The 23,950-nt window shown below is 45.0% G+C and overlaps 1 protein-coding gene and 1 non-coding gene across 9 annotated transcripts in view; both read left to right on the plus strand.

Annotated features, from left to right (window-relative positions):
• Nucleotides 1-5,193: 5,193 nt before the first annotated feature.
• On the plus strand, nucleotides 5,194-5,328 carry LOC141583821 (U4 spliceosomal RNA). Its single transcript, XR_012516717.1, has one exon. It is a non-coding gene; the product is annotated as a U4 spliceosomal RNA (small nuclear RNA).
• A 7,647-nt stretch (nucleotides 5,329-12,975) lies between these two features.
• The window catches only part of STON2 (stonin 2), a 173,703-nt gene continuing 162,728 nt past the window's right edge, over nucleotides 12,976-23,950 (plus strand). For 7 of the 8 annotated variants that reach the window (XM_074392883.1, XM_074392885.1, XM_074392888.1 and 4 more), the window contains exons 1-2: nucleotides 12,976-13,104; nucleotides 23,505-23,615. The gene's annotated coding sequence lies outside the window, so the exon portion shown is untranslated. Of the gene's footprint in view, nucleotides 13,105-13,549; nucleotides 13,915-23,504; nucleotides 23,616-23,950 lie in introns of those variants that run through there. The other variant, XM_074392881.1, reaches the window with a different exon arrangement.

Raw genomic sequence — 23,950 nt, forward strand, 5'->3', positions numbered from 1 at the left:
GTACATGGAGCAGCAGGGCTCATCGGCATTCTGGGGTGATGGCCTGGAAAACCCTGTACGGAAATAGGCATGACTGTCCCTAGAGAACTGGTGGGGAGCCCACAGGGTAGTGGGTAACTGCCCTGGGTCCCAGCACAGTGGAAAGGATGTCTCCCCGACCCCAGCTGCCCTCAGGTTTAGAGGTGGCATTGCAGTAGAAATATAGCCAGTTAAAATTAGGGCATGGGCCCACACATTCAGCTTACACCGAAGGTTAGCAGGGAACAGGGAACTATCAATAGCTCAGAGCCCTGAACTTATCCTGTGTGTGATGTGAGTGAGAATCATCCCAAATAAGCACCCCAGCACGATTCTGGCAGCTCAATCTTGTGAGATCTCACAGAAGAAATAATTCACAGGCCAGTAAGGCAATCCACACTCCAGGCGGTCCTCCTGGATAAAGAATCCAGCCACAGGATACCAAAAAAATCCCATAGATATGAATCCAAGAGCTCTTTGGGGCCTCTGGTCAACTCTACATGAGTGACAGTGGGTGAAGAGTACCCCAAAGTGAAGAAATGGGAACAGAAGTAAGGACGATGCATTTGGGTCTTGATCCAGGCTCAGGGTCACCCACCCAAATAGCACTGTCAGTCCCCTGCTGGTGTCACAAAGTGTGGAGCCCCTGAGGCCTGGATCCTGGCCCAGGGCCCCATTTGTCTGCTTGAAGGACAGTATTGCCAGTAATACACCTACTTTTCACTCCTGAGGCTGGAAAAGTCAGATACTAAACTAGTTTTCCTATCTCTATTGCCACTAGGCATGGCCATGTGATTCAGTCCTAGCCACTGAGATATAAGTGAGAATTCATCAGATGAGGAGAAGGTATTTTAGAAAGCTTTTCCTCCCTGATATTAAAAAAAAAAAAAAAAAATAGAGCCTCTTTTCCAGGCTAGATGACTTTCTTCCTCCCTTAAATAAACTTTCTTTTCTAATGATGAGATACCTAGAGCTGTGGCAGCCATTTTGCAATCACAAGGCAAGAAGCCTAAGATAAAGAGACAAAAAGCCCAGGATAAGAGAGTAGAAAGAACCTGGGTCCTTGCCATTATTATTATTATTATTATTTATTTGTTTTATTTATTTATTTATTTATTTATTTATTTATTTATTTTTGAGTCGGAGTTTCACTCTTGTTACCCAGGCTGGAGTGCAATGGCGCGATCTCGGCTCACCACAACCTCCGTCTCCTGGGTTCAGGCAATTCTCCTGCCTCAGCCTCCTGAGTAGCTGGGATTACAGACACGTGCCACCATGCCCAGCTAATTGTTTGTATTTTTAGTAGACATGGGGTTTCACCATGTTGACCAGGATGGTCTGGATCTCTTGACCTCGTGATCCACCCGCCTCAGCCTCCCAAAGTGCTGGGATTACAGGCTTGAGCCACCATGCCTGGCCCTTATTTATTTATTTATTTATTTTTGAGATGGAGTTTCGCTCTTGTTACCCAGGCTGGAGTGCAATGGCGTGATCTCGGCTCACCACAACCTCCGCCTCCTGGGTTCAGGCAATTCTCCTGCCTTAGCCTCCTAAGTAGCTGGGATTACAGACACGTGCCACCATGCCCAGCTAATTGTTTGTATTTTTAGTAGAGATGGGGTTTCACCATGTTGACCAGGATGGTCTCGATCTCTTGACCTCATGATCCACCTGCCTCGGCCTCCCAAAGTGCTGGGATTATAGGCATGAGCCACTGCGCCCGGCCATTATTATTATTTTTTTATTTTTTAAATTTATTTTGACATGGACTCTTGCTCTGTCGCCCAGGCTGGAGTGCAGTGGTGCAATCTCTCTGCTCATTACAACTTCCATCTCCAAGGTTCAAATGATTCTCGCTCCTCAGCCTCCCGAGTAGCTGGGATTACAGGTGTGCGCCACCATGCCTAGCTGATTTTTGTATTTTTGGTAGAGACAGGGTTTCACCATATTGGCCAGGCTGGTCTCGAACTCCTGACCTCAATTGATCTGCCCGCCTTGGTCTCCCAAAGTACTGGGGTTACAGGCATGAACCACTGCATCTAGCTCCTTTTGTCATTATTAAACAACATACCCTGGGACTGCTAATGTCCAGACTGTTCAGGTCAGATAGTGAAATGTCTTTACTCTGTGAGTTACCATAGCTAGGTTATTCTGATACTTGCAGCTGGAAAGCATTCCTACAAAATATAGGCTAAAATCAGCAAAGCCCAGCTCAAGGGTGGGGTGGGTGTTGGGTCCTATGTGAGATGCTCAACATCTCAAAGATTGGAAGAATCTCTTCTCTAAAGAATCTTCCAGTCTAGACATGAGATAAATGTGCAAACAGATGTGACTTCTGTGCCATGCTAACAACACCTGAGCAGGTACAAAGGTTCAATCAGTATCCTAAAATAATTCAATCTTTAGCTAAGTATGATCACAGATGTAAATTCATGAATGGTAGAAGACATTATTTACTTTTTTATGGAGTTGTCTTTTTTAATTCAGAGAGATTTGGTGACAGGTGGGACTCCCAGTGTTTCTTTTCTCTCAGATCTTCCTTTTTCTCTGACCCTCCCTTCCATGTGCTCATCAGTTTCTGCCCTCACCTCCAGGTGCTGCCTCCATCCTGGTGGTTGGTGTTTGTGGGGTCATGGTCATAAGCCTCTGCATTCCTAATTCCATCCTGGAAGGGCAGGAGAGAACTCCTTGTAATTGGTATATCCTCAAGGTCCTTTTAAGGATTAAGCTTAGTTCTAAAAAAATTATTCACAGTGGAGCAGCTGATAATAGTTAATAGTTAAACAAACATTTTCTTGGTAAATATTGATTTCTCTGACAGCATAATGTTAATAGGTTGTTGTGCTCTAAATTCTTCTTCCCGTTGGGATGATTAACGGAATATTCAAAATAGGGAACAGGGACAGCACACACTATTCCCCACACAAAAATGTCAAGATCACCAAGACAATTGCTAAAAAGGGGGTCTGGTATAACAAAATGCAGGATGGCATAAGAGAAGAGGCACATTTGTGAGCTTGGGGGAGCCAGGGAAGGCTTCACAAAGAAGCATTTGTTGGGACCTCAAGGACAATCAGGAATGTATTAGGACACGTGGGTGCAAGTGACAGAAACTCAGCTCAAACTAGTTTAAGAAAAAGGGACTTAATTGTAAGGATACTGGAATCGCTCTCACAAAATAAAAGGAAAATTTGAATGATCTCAAGGAAGGAAGGGCAAGGAAATAGCTGGTCTTCAGTATAAGTGGATTAGAGCAGCAGTCCCCAACCTGTTTGACACCATGCACTGGTTTCATGGAAGACAATTTTCCCACGGTAGCAGGGGTGGGAGTAAGGGGGGTGGTTTCAGGATGGAACTGTTCCACCTCAGATCATAGGCATTAAATACTCATAAGGAGTGTACAACCTAGGTCACTCGCATGCACAGTTCACAACAGGATTCGCCGTCCTGTGAGAATCGAAACCACTGATCTGACAGGAGGTGGAGGTCAGGCAGTAATGTTCGCTCACCTGCTGCTCACCTCCTGCTGAATGGTCCAGTTCCTAACAGGCCATGAACCAGTACCAGTCTGTGGCCTGGGGGTTGGGGATCCCTAGAGTAGAGAATGCCTATTTTACTTGCCTCAGTTTCTCTGTGCATCTTAACACAGAGAAAGAGTAACTCCAATGTGCTGTTCTTGGTATGAAATTCTCAGGAAATCTGATTGGTTCACCTTGGTGAACCAATGACCACATGTAGGATGATTGGCTGTGGTCAGGGATATGAAGTTATATGAGAACTTGTCAGTTCCTGCTGAAATCACATGGTTGGAGACAGTGAAAGAAGATCCCCCAGAAGAAAGGGGCAGGTATTTCCAGAGGCATGCTGTTGTACTGTAGTTATTGTTGGTGATGTGCATATGCCTAGGCAGATAAATAAAAATAAGCAGAGAAAAGAAATGGAAGATGATAAGGATGAGTAGTTGATGAATAGCACACTGGTAAAGGGAAGAATATGTTCAAAGGCACAGAAACATGATGGTACGTGGTACATACTGGGAACTACAAGTAGATTAGCATTGGTAGAACAGAAAGTTAAAGAGGTGGATGACAGAAGTTAAGGATGGAGAAGTAGCTTAAGCCTAATTAAGAAGGATCTTGTATCCCATCATCAGGAAGTAAGATTTTTTTTCCTTAAGTAATAAAGAACCATTGAAGGAATTTTAATAGGAGAGAGAAATGATGACATTTATGTATTAGATCATTCCAATCACTATGAGAGGGATAGATCAGAGTAATGTTTACAAATGTGGTACCAGGACAAACTTATTTTACTTGGTACAAGAGTTGGTTCTAAGTGGTATGCAAAAGGGAAATTGACTTTCTTTGGTTCATACAGTGAGAGAGAGTTACTCTCTTTAAAATTCTCTTTTGGTCTGTTTGAATTACCTAAGGGGAAATGATCCATTTGGTGCCTGTATGTTTTTCATACCTCTTCCTTTTCATCGAAGAAAGAGCAGGGCCTCAAACTCAGAACTTTCAGCAACCAACAATATCCAGCCAAGATTAAATAATGTAGTTTTGTTTTCATTGTGTGATTTTTATAGTCAATCATCTCTTTAAGGCAGATGATACTGGTTTTTCAATTATGATAATGATATCAAAAATCCTTTTTAGTAAAACTAAGCAAAATGAAAGCCAATTCAAAGAAACAATTAAGGACATCATTGTGTAGATAATACATGGAGATGGTAAGAATGGTGACGATGGGACATAAGTTACTAAAATTTGGGATACATTGGATTAGAAGGAAATAAGCCCCCAAGAGACTAATAAGAAGGATACTGCGACAGCACATGAGAGATTTTAAACTCCTTGATATCAGCTTTGCACATTGGCAGCATTGTAGCCAATGAGATTTATCCGAGGCGTGATTTTATTTTATTTTATTTTTTGAGACGGAGTTTCACTCTCGTTACTCAGGCTGGAGTGCAATGGCGCGATCTCAGCTCACCGCAACCTCCACCTCCTGGGTTCAGGCAATTCTCCTGCCTCAGCCTCCTGAGTAGCTGTGATTACAGGCACGCGCCACCATGCCCAGCTAATGTTTTATATTTTTAGTAGAGACAGGGTTTCACCATGTTGACCAGGTTGGTCTTGATCTCTTGACCTCATGATCCACGCCTCGGCCTCCCAAAGTGTTGGGATTACAGGCATGAGCCACCGTGCCCAGCCCCACGTGATTATTACTAATTGAAAATTTTCCCAATATCCCATCATGACGACTTGAAATATAGTCAGCATTGGTAATTTTTGTCAGTCTCTACGGAGACTGAATTATAAAAAACAAAAGAAACTCCTTGATATAAGAAAGACTTATCTTCTATTAATTTTGTTTTCCTCTCAGGAATAAGTTTGGAGGGAAGCAAGAGTGACTGTCAAGATAGGAACCTCATCAGCAATGTAAAACATTGTCACAGATGTTGAGAAAGACCCTGAGGTTAATGCATTCTTTCCAACATTAGTTCCGAAAACTTCTCCTGAAAAGCTACCTTAAATCTAATTTTTGAAAGTGCACAATATAAGCAAATTAAATAAAAACAACTTGAAAGCTGGGCGTGGTGGTTCATGCCTGTAATCCTAGCACTTCGGGAGGCTGAAGTGGGTGGATCACCTGAGGTCAGGAGTTCAAAACCAGCCTGGCCAACATGGTGAAACCTCATCTTTAAAAAAAAAAAAAGCCTTGAAACTTGTACTTATCCTTCAAATTCCTCAAATATCACTTCCTCTGGGAAGTCTTCCCTGATTTTTCTGTGTCCAATTTGGCAGCTCCTTGCCCTGCCCTTTCTTTTTTTTTTTTTTTGAGATGAAGTTTCGCTCTTGTTACCCAGGCTGGAGTGCAATGGCGCGATCTCGGCTCACCGCAACCTCCGCCTCCTGGGTTCAGGCAATTCTCCTGCCTCAGCCTCCTGAGTAGCTGGGATTACAGGCATGCGCCACCATGCCCAGCTAATTTTTTGTATTTTTAGTAGAGATGGGGTTTCACCATGTTGACCAGGTTGGTCTCGATCTCTCGATCTCGTGATCCACCCACCTCGGCCTCCCAAAGTGCTGGGATTACAGGCTTGAGCCACCGCACCCGGCCTTGCCCTGCCCTTTCAATGAAGCTTCCTGCACATCTAAGCAGAGCTGTGGTACGATGGTTTCTTTGTGTGCCTCCTCATCAGGCCCTCAGTTGTCCGGAGACTGTCTTTCATCCTTTTTATTCACATTCCTTAGGACTGTTCTGGCACAAAATAGGTATGAGCTCAATAAATATTTGTATAACAAATAAATCTTTCTGTGAGGACACCATGTTATAGAAGAACACTTGAAAGTCATTACATTCCATATTATTGATTTCAAGTTCAATAAAAGTTCATAGATGAGAAAGATCAATATGAATAGAGGATGTATTGAAGGAGTTAGGATGTTATGGAGCTTGAGTTGGAAACAAGAAATCTAAATAAAGATTCTTCAACACCAGCATCTTACTAGCAAGATTTCATACTTGGAAGTGTGTGTATGTGTGTGTGTGTGTGTGTGTGTGTGTGTGTGAGTGTTGGAGTGTGTGTGTATGTGTGTGAGTGTTGGAGTGTGTGTGTGTGTGTGTCTGAGTGTTGGAGTGTGTGTGTGTGTATGTGTCTGAGTGTTGGAGTGTGTGTGTGCCTGTGTGTGTGTCTGAGTGTTGGAGTGTGTGTGTGTGCGCGTGTGTGTGTCTGAGTGTTGGAGTGTGTGTGTGTGTCTGAGTGTTGGAGTGTGTGTGTGTGTGTGTATGTGTCTGAGTGTTGGAGTGTGTGTGTGTGTGTCTGAGTGTTGGAGTGTGTGTGTGTATGTGTCTGAGTGGTGGAGTGTGTGTGTGTGTGTCTGAGTGTTGGAGTGTGTGTGTGTGTCTGAGTGTTGGAGTGTGTGTGTGTGTGCGTGTGTGTGTCTGAGTGTTGGAGTGTGTGTGTGTGTATGTCTGTGTGTGTCTGAATGGGGCATTGGAGGGAAGCAGGGAAAGAGTCAGGTCTTTGTAATGAATTTCTCTTGTCCCTTTTTCCTCTCACCTTTCTCAAGACCAACCCTTTAGAATTTGGCTGTCATTAGCCAGGTGCGGTGGCTCACGACTGTAATCCTAGCACTTTGGGAGGCCGAGATGGGTGGATCACGAGGTCAAGAGATCAAGACCATCCTGGTCAACATGGTGAAACCCCGTCTCTACTAAAAATACAAAAATTAGCTGGGCATGGTGGCGTGTGCCTGTAATCCCAGCTACTCAGGAGGCTGAGACAGGAGAATTGCTTGAACCCAGGAGGCGGAGGTTGCGGTGAGCCGAGATCGCGCCATTGCACTCCAGCCTGGGTAACAAGAGCGAAACTCCATTTCAAAAATAAATAAATAAATAAAAGAATTTGGCTGTCATTGTCTACAATCCTTCCTGTTCCTAGCATGTTCCACAAAATGCCTGGCCCATAAATAAGTGTGGGGTGGAAGAAGGTGTCTTGCCTTGCCATAAAGACAAAACCAAACCCTGTCTTAAGGACTGAAGTTTATTTACTTATTTATTTATTTTTTGAGACAGAGTCTCGCACTGTCACCCAGGCTATAGTGCAGTGGCACAATCTTGGCTCGCTGCAGTCTCTGCCTTCTGTGTTTATGCAATTCTCCTGCCTCAGCCTCCTGAGTAGTTGGGACTACAGGCGTGCTCTACCATGCCCAGCTAATTTTTTTTTTTTTTTTTTTTTTTTTTGAGACAGAGTTTCGCTCTCGTTACCCAGGCTGGAGTGCAATGGCGCGATCTCGGCTCACCGCAACCTCCACCTCCTGGGTTCAAGCAATTCTCCTGCCTCAGCCTCCCGAGTAGCTGGGACTACAGGCGTGCACCACTACGCCCAGCTAATTTTCGTGTTCTTAGTAGAGACGGGGTTTCACCATGTTGGCCAGGATGGTTTCGATATCCTGACGTCATGATCTTCCTGCCTTGGCCTCCCAAAATGCTGGGATTACAGGCGTGAGCCACTGTACCCAGCCTGGATTGAAGTTTATTAAGAGTTCATAGAGAGGAGAACGGTGGGAGCAGTGAGATCTCATGAAGTGTGTCTAGTGGATACAGGGTTGATCTGGGTTGTGAGACATAAAGATACAGAGTTTCCCTCTCCCGTGACCGCCAGCATTCTTCCAAACTGCCATTTAAAATGGTGCTAGTCCTCCAAACCAGCAAAAGCTGCACTGCCGTATGATAGCCACTAACCACATGCAGCTATTTGAATTCTGACACAGTTTAAAATTCAGTTGTTCAAATTGCACTAATCACATTTTAAGTGTCCAATAGCCATATATGCCTAGTGGCTTCCATATTAAATCGCTCAGATAAAGAACATTTCCATCATCTTAGAACATCCAGTTGAACAATACAGATCTAAAAACTAAATCCTTTCTGGGTTGCTGAAGGTAGGAGCCACATTTTACTGCTTTTACAGGCTTAGAAAAGTTCCTTTACACTTTTAGCTACTATTCCTTCGGATTTAGCCAACACTTTTCTTAGTGATGGTTTCTATACTTTCAGAATGTAGGTATTCTTAGAAAGCATGCAGTGAATTTTCTTTAACAATTCAGCAGTTTTTAGCATGTTCACAAAGTTGTATAACCATAACCACTATCTAATTGCAGAATATTTTCATCACCCCAAAATGTAAGTTCATACCCATTAAGCAGTCACCGTTCATTTCCCCTGGCAGCCACTAATATGCTTTCTGTCTCTATGGATTTGCCTGTTCTGAATATTTCATATAAATGAATCATACAGTGTATGGCTTTTTGTTTCTGGCATCTTTCGCATATCATAATGTTTTCAAGATTTATCCATATTGTGGCACTTATCAGTACTTCATTTTATGGCTGAATAATATTCCATTATATGGATATACAGTACATTCTCACTTATTGTCATTGATAGATTCTTTTTTTTTTCATTGATAGATTCTTGAAATGGCAACCTTTAAGCAAAATGATGTATAAAAACCCCCAATGTTCCCATAAAGGAATTGAATAAACAACAATTAATTTCCTACAGCATATTTTTGGTCACGAAAACATCACCAAACTGCTAAATAAAGAGCAAAATCATTTCTAATATATATATATATACTTAAAGGTGGGGTTTCACCATGATGGCCAGGCTGGTCTTGAACTCCTGACCTCAGGTGATCCACCCACCTCGGCCTCCCAAAGTGCTAGGATTACAGGTGTGAGCCACAGCGCCTGGCCAACATTTCTAACATTAAAGGTGGAAATAAATGTGAGCTATATGTACACTCTTGAAAGATTGATAAAACCAAGTAAAATAATTATTTGCCCTATTATTCCAGTTTAAGATCTCAGGTGATGGGAGCCTATCTAGCAGCTCAGCACACCAACTGGGAACCAGTCCCAAAAAGGACATCATTCCATTGTAAGTCTCTCTCTCTCTCTCTCTCAGTCTCTCTCTCTCTCTCTCTCTCTCTCTCTCTCTCACACACACACACACACACACACACACACACACACCCCTATCATCCTGGGGCAATTTAGACACACCAATGAACATAATGTGCACATCTTTGGAATGCAAAAGGAAATTGAAGTGCTTAGAGAAAACCCATGCAGATGTGGAGAGAAGGTGCAAACTTTCAGCTGGGAGTTGATTTTTTTTTTCTCATCAACATTCTAATAAAACAACGTTATTGGAGGGCCATCTGTACTATTGAATACATTTTGTTCATCTATCATTAGTTGACAGGCATTTGGGTTGTTTCTTTCTTTTTGAAATGGGGTTTCACTCTTGTTGCCCAGGTTGGAGTGCAATGGCACGATCTCAGCTCACCGCAACCTCCGCCTCCCAGGTTCAAGCAGTTCTCCTGCTTCAGCCTCCTGTGTAGCTGATATTACAGGCATGTGCCACCACACCCAGCTAATTTTTGTATTTTTAGTAAAGATGGGGTTTCACTGTGTTGGTCAGGCTGGTCTCAAACTCCTGACATTGTGATCCACCCACCTCAGCCTCCCAAAGGGCTGGGATTACAGGCGTGAGCCACTGTGCCTGGCGTCTACCTCCAGCTATTATGAATAATGATGGTATGAACATTTGTGTACAAGTTTTTGTGTAGATGCTTTCAGTTCTCTTGGGTGTATATCAAGGAATGGGATTACTGGGTGATATGGTAACTCTATGTTTAACTTGTTGAGGAATTGCAAAACTGTCTTCTAAATCAACTGCACCACTTCACCTTGTGTTCATTTAAGGAAGAGCTTATTCTTCTCTTTACCTGACAGTGCCTGACATACAGAAACTACCTATTTACTGTTAGATTGGATCGACGATCACTTTGCTCCACACCAAATATCCTTCTAGTCTGGAACTGAAGGATGTCCTGTTGAAGACCAGGATAGGATGTGGCCCTAGTCTCCTTAATACCACCCATTAGCCTGTCAGGGGTTTTAATCAGTCACTTCATGTTTATTAAGCACCTACTTAATTGAGGATACATTGATTGGGGGTACGTTGATAAGTAATGCACAGTCTTCTAGTTAGAAAGATGGCCATTTAAGCAGATCACTAGAATGCTGTTGCTTATTGATGTTCTAGAATATAAGATGGGTAAGAGGTTCACAACTCTGCCTGGGAGAATTAGTGAAGGCCTCACAGAGGAAAGGATATTTTAGTTGAGTTTGAGCATTAAGCAGCAGTCACCAGAGAAGAAATATGATACAGGGGGTGAACTAAATGAAGTATTTTGCTAGAGACAGAGAACAGACCAAGACATAAACAGGTCCTGCCCCCAGTAAGATTCCAAGGTAACGGAAGTAGAATTCAGGTTCTTCTTTCACTTGTCATTCTTCCTTCATTTCCCATCCTTCTTTCACTTGTCATCCCTGGGCTGAGTTCAATGTAATGCAATGAGGGTTGAGCAGTTTGACAAAGCATCTTGGGTCAGCTTGGTTCTCTGGCTGAAACAGTCGTTCTTCTTCGGAGTGATAGTTTGACCAATCCAAATGGGTTGATAGTTTGACCAATCTGGTTGGGGCCCCAGGAACCACGGGGAAAGCCACAGCTATGGAAAGTGAGCAACCTGAATCATGGGCTGATGTCTCCATGTGCTTCTGATGCTTAAGAGAGGGATGACCATGAAAGAACCCTCCTTACCCAGTCCACACCCTGCCGTGCTCTGGTGTTCCTCCCAAGTGAGGTTCAACCCATGCCCATCCACCTATTCGATATAAAGTGAATCAACTGTTTGTCCATTGATATAAACTGGAGAAAACAGAGGTAATTTCCTCTTGGGGTCTCGGGCTCCTCAAAGTAAATGACTGTAAGCTCACCCTAGGGTAAGAGCCAAGACAGTTCAGAGTGAGTCATACTGGTTAAAGACTTGAGTCTTCACTTCTCTCCTAAGCCAAATTTCTCACTCAAGGCATTCTGCCAACACAGGAGAATAGAACAAGGGGGAAATGTCTGTGGGTAAATTGCTGTGCCGCGCGCGGTGGCTCATGCTTGTAATTCCAGCACTTTGGGAAGCTGAGGTGGGTGGATCACCTGAGGTGGGGAGTTCGGGACCAACCTGACCAACATGGAGAAACCTGTCTCTACTAAAAATACAGAATCAACCAGGCGTGGTGGTGTATGCCTCTAATCCCAGCTGTTCGGTAGACTGAGGCAGGAGAATCGCTTGAACCTGGGAGGCAGAGGTTGCGGTGAGCAGAGATGGCACCACTGCACTCCAGCCTGGGCAACAAGAGCGAAAATCAGAAAGAAAGGAAGAAAGAAAGAAGGGACGGAGGGAGGGAGGAAGGAAGGAAGGAGGGGAGGGAAAGAAAACTACATACTTGCTTTCAAGACAGTGCAACCAAGCCAAAGGTCTTAAAATATAAGCTGTGTTTACTTCTTTCTACTCATTGCATATCTGGGTGCTTAGAGGTGCTGTTTTATGAGTGACACAACAAAGATCTAGAGGCACCCAGATTTATGGTTTGTTTTTATGTCTTAGATTCAGAACAGATGGGAGAAGAGACGGAGGACAGAACAATTAGGATTCCCTATACACTCTCGGTTCTAACCAGTGCCAGTGAAAATCTCTCCAGACTAAAAACTAGTGTCACTTGTCCACATGTTCACGGGGCGTATGAACATTCTTATGACAGCCTCTTCTGTATTTCTGAATAAACAAATGTGAAGCATTTGGAATAATGTCGAGTAAATAATATGCACCATAAAAACGTTAGGGTCATTATCATTATCTAGCCTCATCTCTCTAGCTACGTATGAACTTCCCTGTAATCGAAGATCTCACCATCTTTCTCTTTTTTCCCCCGAAACACCTAGCACGGTGTTTTAAATTATTTGTTGTCGTGATTAGGATCTTAAACAAGTTCCTCTCCCTTTGAGAGCTCAGGTAGGACCACTGAGAGGTGGTGTAGAGTCCAACATGAGTCCACAAAACAAACTGGCGCCCGCTGTTTACAAGCGAATGTCCTGAGCCTAGGCCCTCCGTAGAGTCTAAAGTATCAATAAATGAACGTATGGGAGTGAGGCCAGGTGAGCATGATTCCCGCTCCTAGGAGGTCTCAACCACCAGCCCGCAGACGCGGCGGGTGGGACTCCAAGGCGCTCCCCATTCCCTGCCATTTCCCCGTCGATGCTTTCCGCGTTGCCTCGTGCCTGGACTGCCGGCCCCAGGGGGCGCAGAGGGGAAGGATCCCGGCCTCGGCGTCCGGCTGGGGCCCGGGGAACCGCGGAGAAGCGAGGCTGCGGCGCGGAGGCTCAGCCAGCAGATCCCGGCGGCGCCCGACCCGTCCCCCCGCCCCGGCTCTCCGGCTGTCCAATCAGAGCGCGGCTCGGGAGCGCGCCGCGGCCAATCAGGAGCGGCGGGAGCGGCGCCGGGAGCCGGCGGGCGCTGAGCGAGCCCTAGACCCTGGAGCCGGTGGCGGCGCTGCGGCCGGGAGGGAGCTCCGCGAGAGCAGCACTGCCGGGTGAGGATTCCGCGGCCAGACCTGCCGGCTCTGCCGCGGCGACCTTCCCGCGGACGCTGGCGACCTGCGGATCGTGGCACAGGTAACTGTACCCGGCGCCCCGCAGCAGGAGGGCGAGCGCGCCCCCCGAGAGGGGCCCCGCAGGTGGAGCGGGCGGGGGGCGGGCCGGCCGCGAGGTCCTAGCGCCGCCGTGCCCCCTGGCGCCCCCGAGCCTGCCCCGCCGAGCCACGCGGAGGCGCGGCGTTTCCACCAGCCGCTGGCGTCCCGGGGTGGGAGAGGACGAAGGGACTCTGCCTGAGGCAGATGAGGGTGGAGGAGGACTCCTGCGACCGCCGGCCCCATACACAGACACTTTTGATCGACGGGTGCCTTCGAGTTAGGGACGCCCAGGATGTCTTCATCGGCCAGAGTGGGGAGGCGACAACAGGTGTCCCTGGGGACGGTGCTTCCCCCACACTCCCCTCGCCTGAAAGCCCGGCCTTGGCGCCGCGCCTCACCTTCGGGGTGTCGGGAGGCCGGACCCCTGCCTGGCCTCAGGCGCTCTGCCCGCTGGACAGCGCCCAGAGGCTGCCTGGACGCGGGGCTTGGATGGAGTTTCCTCTGCGCGTTGCCAAGCAATTTGCCTGACACCCGCCTCTCGCTGGGATGAAGAGTTGAAGATGAGACTGTGTGCGTGTGTGTGTGCGTGTGCGTGTGTGTGCATGTGCATTCGTGCTGCGTGTGTGTGCAACCCCTACTGGAAGGAGCTGCCTGAGGGCTGTGAGTGAATCATTAACTGTGCTTTTGTGCAGCTCCTGGCCTCTGCCTGCCTCCCCGCCTCTTCCGACGCTCCCCGTTTTCCCCTCGGGCAGGTCGTCTTTGCTCTCCGTGCCTCCCTCTTCTGATCTGTAAGGTAGCGATCAAGATTGCACCGGCCTGATAGCGTTGTTTTGAGGATTATATGAGCCAGTACCTGAAAAACACCGGTTTTTCAGCGCTAAGCACTTAATAAATAATGGCTCTTATTATTTATTATACGGAGTGAGTGGCCTTTTAACGAGTAAATCAGACATGTTCAAACTGGCCTAGCAATCATTTGCAGCTCTGAACAGCTTTCTACACTTGAAAGGAAAAAATGCTATTATTAATGATTATGATGGTATCTTTTAAAGGTAACATATCCTTTTGGTGGGGCAGTAAAAAACTGATTCATTGGGATGGTTAGAGAAATCAATGTATTCCAACCAGCAACTGAGAAAAGCTTTGTGACCCTTGGAAAAAAAAGGTATACATATTGTGTGAAAATAATATCATGGTACTTTGTTAAATATTCACCTTTCATTAGCATGGCTGATTTGGGGGACGTATTTGAAGGTTTTTATACTTTTTACTCCTCCCTTAAACGAAAAAGTAAAATTAAAAAGAGAGGCAGGGAGAAAGAGAGAGAGAGGAAAAACTCAACCACACAACAAAAATGTCAGTGGCTCATAGAAACCTAAAATTGCAGTTGCTACTTTTAGGTGTTTTTTTCCTATGCCTGACCTGGGTGGTCTGCTTTAATTGTTTGTCACTGTGTCACTTTTATTTTCTTGGTTAATCTGAAGAATCAAATAATTGGCCCCTTTTATTTTTATTTTTAAAACGTAAACTATTGGTCAGATGCAGTGGCTCACGCCTGTAATTCTAGCACTCTGGGAGACCTAGGTGGATGGATCACTTGAGACCAGCCTGACCAACAGTGGAGAAACCCTGTCTCTACTAACAATACAAAATTAGCCGGGTGTGGTGGTGCGTGCTGTAATCCCAGCTACATGGGAGGCTGATGCAGGAGATTCACTTGAACCTAGGAGGCAGAGGTTGCGGTGAGCTGAGATCACAACATTGCATTCCAGCCTGGGCAACAAGAGAGAAACTCCATCTCAAAAAAACAAAACAAAACAAAACTTAAAACATCGACATGTAGCAGACCTACTTGGAGTTTTGAACCCTCTGCTCCCTTGCCTCCTACCCTGTGACGAATCCCAAAGAACCTTCTCAAAGCTTCTCTAGGGTTATGTCAGTGGGAATCTGTTTTACCACACCATACTACCTGCTACCGCCCAACCCACAGGCTAGGACCTGGGGAAAGATGCAAACAAAATACCCCAGTTACTGTAGGGTCTCCTGTGCTTTTGCCAGGAGCCTTGGAATGAATACATTCACTTAGAGGAAATGCTTATCTTCTCAGGAGGTAAGAAGCAGAAGCCAACTTCCAGATGCAATCTTTCAAGTCTCAAATTAGCATGGCAGCCCTTTCAGTTGTTGATAAGGGGACTTTTACTCTCCAGTGGAGTGAGAGGATTTGAAGGTTGCTGCTAAGGGGGAGTAAGAGAGATGTGTTAGGCAGGGCAAAGATTCCTGAGTTCAGAGCCAGACCCCCACCTGGTGAGATCTCAAACTGTGACTGACAGGGAAACTCCCACAAGTCACTTTGTTTTTCCAAGCCAGGCTTCTGCTTTATAAAATGAATTGTTCAATTTTTAATTTCATTATTATTTTTTCTTAGAGGTTGTTCTAAGGATAATACTAATGAATGGAGAAGCCCTGGCACAGTTCCAGGGACATGGTTACAGGTCTGTAGCATCCGGAGAAGATCTTAAAGCTTATACCTGGGGAAGACAAAAAGCTTGATTGAGGGGTAACACTTGAGCTGAGTGTAGAATGATAAGCAAGTCTCTTGTGCAGTCAGGGGTGAGGTGGGATTGGAAAGAAGGCAGAGCAAAGAAGGGAAGACATTACAGAATGAGAGAAGTGATCAAAAGTACTATTACAGTCAGTTTACGGTAACTAGAAAGTAACCCCCAAATCTCAGTAATTTACAACAACCAAGATTTATTTCTCTCTCATGCTGTATGTGCAGTGTAAGTCAGTGATTGTTCTCCCCCTCATTTGTCATCATTCTGGGACCCACTGAGGCTTAAGAAACAGCCTCTCTCTGAGACAATGTGGATCTTATTTATGGCAAAATGAAAAAGGACATGATAGAACAAAACTCTGGCACCTAAAGTCTGCTCAGAAATAGCAGCCGTCACTTCATTTCTCATGCTGTTGGTCAAGGTAACTTACATGGCAAAGCCTGCTGTCAGTGGTATGGAGAAGTCTAAACCAGCTGCAGACAGCGAGGTATGGCTGAGCAGGAGGAAAAGTGCTGAAGGAAACGAGGTCAGGAGGTGGCCCGGAGGCAGATGTTGAAAGGCCCTGGGTGGTGTGCTAGGGGACTGGGACTTTATCTCATTGTCAGGGAGCAGCCACTGAAGAGTTTTGAGTTGGGCTTTGACAGCGTCAGATTTTCTGGCACAACGCACGTCTCTAGTGGCCATGTGGAGAGAAGATTGAAATAGGTGAGATAAAAAGCAAGAGGTGATGAGGGCAGGACAAATACAGTGGCCTCTAATCTCTCTTTCACCATGTGTCACATGACTTCAGATTCCACGACTAGAAACTGATTTATTTGGCCCTTGAGCGGCTTGCCTTCTTCACAAGTTCTCTCCTAAAATGTACGTACTCTCTCATCTTGAAGTTGTCATTTTATATTATCTGAAGCAGTGGTTCTCAAACGTTAGTGTGCATGGGATCACCTGGAGGGACTGAGAAAATGCAGATTGCTGGGCCTGGCGCCTGGAGTTCCTGAATCAGTCAGACTGGTCTGGGGCCTGGAAATGAGTATTTCTGACAAATGCTCAGGTGATGCTGATGCCACGGGTTTCACCCTTTGAAAACCACTAAACTAAAGGGAGACATTAAGATGTGGTTGAGAGAAATATCTGAATGGAAGAGTCCAATGGAATGAGGAAAAGGGCTGGAAGGTCTCAGCATTTTCCATCAGTTTTGCTGAAGGCTGGCTCTGGCCATGAGCAGTAGGTGCTGTAAGAGTAACTGATTCTCTAGATGTATATAAAATTGCAGATGCAGTGTTCATAGTGAGGAAATGAAAAAAGCTTGGGCCCAGAGAAGCATACAAGTGGTGCTTTGACGTGTCTTGTCCCTTTGTAATTTTGCCCAGACTTCCCATCTTGTCATCTAGCACACACCCTTTTGTCTGGCTCCAGACCTCTCACTCAAGCCTGTCTGTTTATTCCAATCCTGATCCATCAAACTTCTTGTCATTCCAGTTATAATTTTTTCTGGAGCTGAGCTTGCCCACTGGGTGGACATTTGGCTGACTTTTGATATAGTCAGACCAAGAAATTGCTTGCTTTACTTGAGGTCACCTTCATAATTAAACATCTGTGCCATGTGGTCATACAGATTGTGATCAGTACCCCCCACCTCCAAGATAAATAACCCCCTGAGAACCCAACATTGTCCATCATTTGGCTTATACTAAGAGATGGAATAAGTTATTACAATTCCCCCTAACCATGACTCATCACTCCTGTAACAACAGGGCATGCCAGAAATGGACGTAAAGGAGAAAATATGTTGGGGTGTATAACATGACACAGGAAATAAAACACAGCAAGTGTCTTTTTTTTTTTTTTAAACTATATTTTGCTCAATCGTAGACATGGCACAAATTTGAACTCTACTTAGGGTTCCAATAAATCAGTGGTGTGCCAGCATGTGACAGAGAGCATGTAAATGCATGAATTACATCTAGGATCACCAGTCTAGGATCACCATTTTAAGTGCTGACTCCAGGTTAGAATATTTGTTTCAAGGTCAGTTGAGTGCATAATTATCCATCGGTGTATGAACAGAAAATTCTAGAAATTCAATATGCATTTTTTTTTTTTTTGAGACGGAGTTTCGCTCTTGTTACCCAGGCTGGAGTGCAATGGCGCGATCTTGGCTCACCGCAACCTCTGCCTCCTGAGTTCAAGCAATTCTCCTGCCTCAGCCTCCCGAGCTGGGATTACAGGCAGGCGCCACCATGCCCAGCTAATTTTTGTATTTTTTTTTCTTTTTTTTTTTTTTGAGACGGAGTTTCGCTCTTGTTACCCAGGCTGGAGTGCAATGGCGCGATCTCGGCTCACCGCAACCTCCGCCTCCTGGGTTCAGGCAATTCTCCTGCCTCAGCCTCCCGAGTAGCTGGGATTACAGGCACGTGCCACCATGCCCAGCTAATTTTTTGTATTTTTAGTAGAGACGGGGTTTCACCATGTTGACCAGGATGGTCTTGATCTCTTGACCTTGTGATCCACCCGCCTCGGCCTCCCAAAGTGCTGGAATTATAGGCTTGAGCCACCGTGCCCAGCCGCATTTTTTTTTTTTTTTTTTTTTGAGATAGACTTTTGCTCTTGTCGCCCAGGCTGGAGTGCAGTGGTGTGATCTCGGCTCACTGCAGCTTCTACCTCCCAGGTTCAAGGGATTTTCCTCCCTCAGCCTCCCAAGTACCTGGGATGATGGGTACCCACCACCATGCCCAGCTAATTTTTTTTTTTTTGAGACACAGTTTCACTCTTGTTGCTCAGGCTGGAGTGAAATGCGTAATCTCGGCTCACTGCAACCTTCGGCTCCCAGATTCAAGCAATTCTCCTGTCTCAGCCTCCTTAGTAGCTGGGTTTACAGAAATGCGCTGCCACACCTGGCTAATTTTTTTTTTTTTTTGAGGCAGAGTTTCGCTGTTGTTACCCAGACTGGAGTGCAATGGTGCGATCTCGGCTCACCACAACCTCTGCCTCCTGGGTTCAAGCAATTCTCCTGCCTCAGCCTCCCGAGTAGCTGGGACTACAGGTGCGCACCACCATGCCCAGCTAATTTTTGTATTTTTAGTAGTGATGGGGTTTCACTTGTTGACCAGGATGGTCTTGATCTCTTGATCTCATGATCCACCTGCCTTGGCCTCCCAAAATGCTGGGATTATAGGCGTGAGCCACCGTGCCCAGCCAATTTTGTATTTTTAGTAGAGACAGGGTTTCACCATGTTGGTCTGGCTGGTCTTGAACTCCAGAACTCAGGTAATAACACCTGCCTTGGCCTCCCAAAGTGCTGGGATTACAGGCATGAGGTATTGCGCCTGGCCGCAGCTAATTTTTGTATTTTTAGTAGAGATGAGGTTTCACTTTGTTGGCCAGGCTGGTCTAGAATGCCTGACCTCAACTGATCCACCTGCTTCAGCCTCTCAAAGTGCTAGGATTATAGGCGTGAGCCGCTGTATCCGGCTTTTCTATATGCATATTAAATGTGTATAAAATAAGAAATATTATGATATCATACTATAAAATGAAGTAAGATTTGAAAAGATCCTTGTTCCAATTGAGATTTGACAGACAAGTCATACCTTGAAGGTGTGCTTTCTGAAACAGGAAAAATACACCAGGATTCTGTGTACCTTCCCAGAGGTGGATGAGAAAGCTTAGAACCATAACCTCTGTCCTGGAAGCCTGAAGCCGTTTCCCTCTGTAGGTCATTTGGGAAAGCCAGCAGTTTTCCCCCTCCTGCAGCTGTGCCCTCAGTACTGCCCTTACTTTTTCTACTCAATGGTGAACTACCGCAATTCCCTCCAGCTCAGGTTTTCAGGAAACCTGACCTAAAATTTCAAAAGGTGCAGCAAACAAAACCATGGACGTAACTGTGACAGCCAGTGAGAGAAGGGACCCTTAAACCATCCAGGGAGATTTCGGATGCTGAACAATTCTTTAGAAGGTGCTGCCATCCTCACACCTGTAATCCCAGCACTTTGGGAGGCTGAGGCGGGCAGTTCACAAGGTTGGGAGTTCGAGAGCAGCCTGACCAACATGGTGAAACCCCATCTCTACTAAAAATACAAAAATTAGCCAGGCGTGGTGGCGTGCACCTGTAATCCTAGCTACTAAGGAGGCTGAGGCAGGAGAATTGCTGGAACTCGGGAGGTGGAGGTTGCAAAAGAGATTACACCACTGCACTCCAGCCTGGTAGACAGAGCGAGACTCCATCTCAAAAAACAAAAAAAAAAAACCACAAGGTACTGTCCTCCCCACTGGATAACATTTACCCAGCAATTTGACATTTAAGAAATGTTAAGTATCAAATCATAGAAAAATATTATCTTCTATTATCGAATTAAATATATATATGCTTATGTGTCATATGTACTTTTGCATATTTCTAGCACTTTCAGGAGGTAGACTTCTAATGTTATTGCTGTCTTTCCTAAATGCAGTAACAAAAATAGAAACAGTTGGCCAAAATTCTGTAGGTAGATAATAGTAGGGCAGGATTGAAACTCAAGGTCCCCTGAATTTTTCATTCATAATGTAAACCTTTGTCAACCCAGCTGGCTGCCTGCTAACTTGGACAGGTGCCCTGAAGTGGCCTCACTAACTGGCAAGGGGTGGTCAATGTTCCTTGTGATGTTTTGTCACAACGACGAATGTGAAGCTGCTTTGCAGATTGCTAATGGCTCAGTGCAACCTTTGGGAGGTGGGTGCATGTGAGTGATATTGACCATCTGCTGAGTGCAAAGCTTTGAGGAAAATGTTAAGAGGAATTCAGAGAAGTATGATGCTCAGTCTTTGACACAGCCTCTATGCTGAGAGTGAAAAGGTGTAATATTTATGTAAAATCAGTAATAGGTAAACCACAGTGAGACCAACAGTAAGCAAATAATCCAAGGGGCTACCAAGTGCTGTGAATTACAGAGAGAGTCTTTCCCAGATTGTGCTGTGCTGGGAAGCTTGAGGGAGGAGCAGCTATTCAGGCTGGATGGAGAAGTAGGATTTAGCTAGGTGGGAACCCTTGTCTTCAGGGAATAGACCTGAGTGAACTGTGCCTCTGCACTGGTCCACACGCCTTTTCAGGTCCATTCACTGGGCTACTGTGTCTGAAGTAAAGGGGTCAAGTGGGAGAGAAGGGAAGTTGGACCTAGATGACTTCTTTTTTTTTGTTTTTGAGATGGAGTCTCACTTTGTCACCCAGGCTGGAGTGCAGTGGCGCAATCTCGGCTCATTGCAATCTCTGCCTCCAAGGTTCAATTGATTGTCCTGCCTCAGCCTCCTGAGCAGCTGGGATTACAGGTGCCCACCACCATGCCTGGCTAATTATTTGTATTTTTAGTAGAGATGGGGTTTCACCTTGCTGGCCAGGCTGGTCTCAAACTCCTGACCTCAGGTGATCTGCCTGCCTTGGCTTCCCGAAGTGCTGGGATCACAGGCGTGAACCACTGCACCCGGCCTAGATGACTTCTTAACGCTTTCTTTTCTTGACTGCCACCAGACTATTTAATCTTTGTGAAATTATGAAAAGCACTATTTAATCTGAATGGCTTGCATAACCTACAAATGAAGCCATTTGGTGATTAGTAGATGAATAACACTTGACTCTGATTTGACCGTCTTTACATGTTTATTGTATTAGTAGGAAAGTACTTTGGAGCTAAAGATGTCAAACATGTATATAAAGAAAATCTAATCCTGTCATAACCTCTGTCAAACTTGCAGGCAGTTGGTCTTATTCCATTTGCAATATAACCTGGAAAGGTCAAGTGACTTGTTTAAAGTCATGCAGAAATCCCCTGGTGCTTCTATAATAACTGACCCCACTTCCACTGACATTTGGTAATATCTAGCTTAAGTCGCCTCACATATCTTCGTAAGGATGGTGACACTAAGATGACACTAGGGCCCCTGTCATCTAGATACGATTTCTCCTACTCATATTATACCCCATGGGGGCTCTCAGCTGTGACCCCCAAAAGGTCCTTGTTAGCGTTAAGCTTGGGGTGAAATCACTGGAAGCTTCTCTTTCAGGCTTTTCCCTGGCTTTCATTGAAAGAAGGTATCATTTTAGTGCTGTGTGTCCATGCAAACACACCATCTGAATGAAACAGCATTCTCAAGCATTTTTCATGCCAAATGCCAAGAAGTATAGTGGGACTATCAGTGGCTTTCTGTCTATCTGAACTTTGGATTTAGACATTAGACCCTTGCCAGCTTGATAGAATCCCTCTATTGGCTGCCTTTTGAAGTTAGCTAACTGTTTTAAAAAAAACAAATGGGATACTTTAAATGAAAACAGACTTTATTTCACTGTTTGCCTTAGAAACTGAAAACATTTGTCTTAAGCCTTTTTTTTTTTTTTTTTTTGAGACAGTGTCACTGTGTTGCCCAGGCTGGAGTGCTGTGGCAGGATCTCAGCCGACTGCAGCCTCTGCCTCCTGGGTTCAAGTGATTCTCATGTCTCAACTTCACGAGTAGCTGGGACTACAGGGAAGCTGCCTACTTTTTGTATTTTTAGTAGAGACAAGGTTTGGCCATGTTGGCAAGGCTGGTCTCAAACTCCTGGCCTCAAGCAACCCACCCACCTTGGCCTCCCAAAGTGCTGGGATTACAGGTGTGAGCCACCATGCCCGGCCCATTTTTCTTAAGCTTTTAAAAGAGGATAATGATAATGCCATGGTTAAGTGGATAAAGCTGGGGCAATCCATATTTGGTAGACGAATCCAGTTATATGTTGTTTAAATGTTGTTTATTATGTGAACTCAGAGCTGTCAAAAATATACTTTGTGTATTTCCTCATCCTTGCCAAACATAAAATACTCATATTTTTTCTGAATTCATTCTATGTCCCTACATTTCCCTCCACTTCAGACTTCAGAACAGTTGAAGGGCAGAAAACTTTTATGGTTGCTGAAATTATCAAAAACACTGTCAATAGCTATCATGCATTGCATTTTACGTCCTCTGCTGAACCGTGATATTATGTTACCTTTCTTAATTTGCTACTCAACACTGTAAGGTCTGGCGGAGTAACATCTCATTTTATACAGGAGACAAACGGAGGCTGGGGCTAAGTACTTTGTCAAAAGTTGTAGTGGAGCTGGGCTTTAAACCTACCTCTCTTAATCTCTTAGATCTAGAAGCTCTGCCCTGACTCACTTTGTTATCTGGAAGCAAAAGGAAATGTGCTCTCAAGAGTTAACAGGGGCTATCTGTCCACTCTGGCCATACCCTAGGAAATGCCTGGTAGGAGGAAAACTCCCTTTGTTTTTGCAGGGTCAGTTCACAGTATCAGCAGGGCAGTCAAAGCACACTTCTCTCTCTCTCTCTCTCCTTTTTTTTTTATTTTTTTATTTTTTATTACTATCTCATCCTTATTATTTTTGTGACGATCTCTAGAAAGGCAGCTAGTTAGGGAGTGAGGATCTATTTGAGTAAATCCCACATGTTTCTCAGTCACCACTCATCAACCTAATTGACACAGGGAGGGCTGTGCTGTCTGCAACACAGCTGGCACCTCCAGCTGTGCCGTCCATCACACTCAGGCACCCTGGAGTGCACATGTTCTGCTTCTGGTTGATTTCAAGTTCCTGATGTCTGAGCAGGCCTTGGGGAGGCAGTCCCGAGGAGTCAGAGTTGTTTGCTGTCGCATGTCAGACTCCGGTCTGGGTGACTTGTGACATCCTGTCATTTGGTTGCCCTTTTCCCATGAAGGGTGTAGAGAATATGCACCCAGAAATGTCAGGCACTTTGCAGAGGTGGGTCTTGGCCATAAGAAAGCCAGATGAGAGTACAGGTTCATTTATACACATGTTTCTACTCATAGGAAAACAACTCACAAGGCAAAAAAGCACATCTCATGGATGGAACATGGTGAAGTGGTTACGAGAGCAGACTTTGGAGCCAGACTGCCTCGGTTTGAATTGTGCAGTTTCAGGTAAGTTATTTTTCCTTGAGCCCCAGTTTCCTTTTAAACTGAGAGGGTAATAGCAGAACCTACTTCATAGGGTTGTGAGGATTATATGATTATTTAATTAAATGAGCAGTAAAGCACGTTGACATTAGTGTCTGAGAGATGAGAAGTATCACATAAGTGTTTATCAAATATCACATAAAAATAAAGTGGTAGGTGGACATCATGGTATGTACGTTACACAGTACTGTGTCAGACGAAACTTACATGACTACCTCAGTCAAGATTCGGTGAAATATACTCAAATGAAATCTTATGAAGTGTACTAGGGAAACTAGCCATTTTAAAGATTCACGTGA

The sequence above is a fragment of the Saimiri boliviensis genome, chromosome 2, assembly GCF_048565385.1.
Source record: "Saimiri boliviensis isolate mSaiBol1 chromosome 2, mSaiBol1.pri, whole genome shotgun sequence".
NCBI lineage: Eukaryota > Metazoa > Chordata > Mammalia > Primates > Cebidae > Saimiri > Saimiri boliviensis.